This window comes from Sceloporus undulatus, unplaced genomic scaffold, assembly GCF_019175285.1.
Source record: "Sceloporus undulatus isolate JIND9_A2432 ecotype Alabama unplaced genomic scaffold, SceUnd_v1.1 scaffold_5377, whole genome shotgun sequence".
In the NCBI taxonomy this organism is placed as follows: Eukaryota; Metazoa; Chordata; class Lepidosauria; order Squamata; family Phrynosomatidae; genus Sceloporus; species Sceloporus undulatus.
Genome location: NW_024808297.1, coordinates 1 through 2,459, shown reverse-complemented (window position 1 = coordinate 2,459; position 2,459 = coordinate 1). Strand labels below are relative to the sequence as shown.

General features: G+C 44.7%; 1 pseudogene; it reads right to left on the bottom strand.

Annotated features, from left to right (window-relative positions):
• Positions 1-421: 421 nt before the first annotated feature.
• LOC121918174 lies at positions 422-2,456 on the bottom strand (annotated as a pseudogene).
• Between the last annotated feature and the right edge of the window lie 3 nt (positions 2,457-2,459).

The window sequence follows — 2,459 nt, the reverse complement described above, 5'->3', positions numbered from 1 at the left end:
AAATGGGTATATTATGAAAAGCTGGATAGAATTATTGCCATATTATGCTGCAAATCTAGAACCTGCAGAGCTAGAACAAAAATATATTGGTGATTATTGGGTTTTGATGAATCTATAGTTGATCAAAGTATGAGAACTCCCCGAATAGAGAAGCTTCATACTGACTTGAAGCAGCAAGAACACTCAATGATTCTAAAAATTTCTATTTAATGCCGAAACCTTTACTAGTACCTGGGGAAGATAATAACAATGCATTTGCTAAGTTTTCTTTGCTCTGTATCCACAAATGGAACAGTCACGTTAAATTTACAATTAAATTACTTCACAGCTGAACATAAGTTAGTAACAAAGAAATACAAAGCTGGATGGATTGAGTTTTAATGTGTCATTTCCAGAATTCTAAGGGTAGCTCATGACTCACCTCTCTGGATGAATCAGGGAGCAGCTCCTTCCCATTCCTAACCTCCCCATTCTCTGCAAAGACTGGAATGTTGGGGCTGAAAACCATGAGGTCACTCTTGGCACCACCATCCCCACTCACTCCTGCCAGGATGTGGCTGTGGCGATTCGAATATGACCAGCTACCCACTTCACTGGCACAGACCAGTGTTGCTGTGCCCGGTCCATACACCATTGCCTCTTTCGCCTGGCAAGGGCATCTCATGGCCACATACAAGATAATGGCCAGAAGGAACAAGCTGGACACTGAGCAGATAGCAATGATCAAGTACACATTGACAGTGTCTGCCAAGGGCTTTGAACTCTCACTTGTCTTAGAAGGATGAGCATTCATTTTAATACTCTGGGCATTTGCTACAAAGGACACACTCAGTGTGCCTGTGGCTGAGAGCTGGGGCTTCCCATGGTCCTTCACCACAACCAGGATAATCTGGGTGCTTTTGTCCTCTACATCATCCATGACTTGTGTGGTAGTGATCTCTCCACTGTACAGCCCAACACGCCAAGGGCCAGTGGCACCTTCAAGCAGTTCATATCGCAACCAAGCGTTGTATCCTGAGTCGGCATCAACAGCACGGACCTTGGCTATCATGTGCCCAGGCACAATAGGGACAGCCAAAAGAATGGGGTTGTCTTCTGTTGGTCCGGACACTGCAGGTGCATTGTCATTTTCATCCACCACAAAGACCTGAATAGTCACATTACCATGCAAGGAGGGCAGTCCAGCATCCTTGGCAATCACTTGGAACTCCAAAAGCTTTAGTTCCTCATAGTCCAAGGGCTGTAGAGCATAGAGTTTCCCACTTTCTGAATGCATTGAAATGTAGCTGATGAGGGGCCAGAGCTTCTCATCTATCCAGTAGCTGATCAAGGCATTCTCAGCCACATCTGGGTCTGAGGCAGACACTGTGAAGATATGGGCACCAGGTGGGTTGTTCTCCTTCACAAAAACTGTGTAGGTGGACTGCATGAATGTGGGAACATTGTCATTTATGTCACTGATCGGAACTAATAAGCTGCTGCTAGCAGACAGTGGCGGAGAGCCTTGGTCTTGAACTGTCACCACCAGGTTATACTCAGCCACCTGCTCCCGATCCAGAGGCTCAGCAAGAATCAGTGAGTAGTAGTTTTTGAATGTGGACTCAAGTTTAAAGGGGACGCCAGGAGGCCAAAGTGAACAGCTCACTTGCCCATTGGCCTCCGAGTCCCTGTCTGAAACACTGATAAGGGCCACCGCAGTTCCTGGAGGAGCATCTTCTGACACTGGCACAGACAGAGAAGTCACTGCTATTTCAGGAGTATTGTCATTCAGGTCTAACACCTCAATAAGAAGTTTACAGTGTCCAGACAATGGGAGGTTGCCTTTATCCTCTGCAACAATTTGGAGATCATATAAATTAGTATCTTCAAAATCTACTTTTCCTATCACTCTGAGTTCACCAGTGTTGGAATTGATTTCAAATATCTTTGTGAACTGTGGATGTACATTACTACTAAAAAAGTAGGAGAGTTCGCCATTAGTTCCTTCATCTAAGTCAGTGGCATTCACTTTAATGACTAGTGTCCCATTAGCTGCATTTTCTACCAGCTTTATCTTGTAAAGTGACTGGTTAAACACAGGAGGATTGTCATTGGCATCCAACACACTGATCACCAGTTGGACTGTGCCAGTGAGTTTTGGCTTGCCCCCATCAGTGGCTGTGAGTAATAAATGATGCACTGGGATGTCTTCTCTGTCAAGGGGGATTTTAAGTATCAGTACTGGCAATTTATTGTAGTCCTCATCACTTCCTGAATCAAGAAAGAAATAGTCATTTAGGCTGAGCTTATAGGTTAGCAGTGCATTAGCATTGATGTCTAAATCAGAGGCACCAGCTAGTAAGAAACGAGAGCCTGGTAGTCTTGATTCTGCAATGGCCAGATTTTGTTCACTTACTAAAAAAAACAGGAGCGTTGTCATTTATGTCCCTGATCTCCACCTCCACATGGAAGACCCTCAG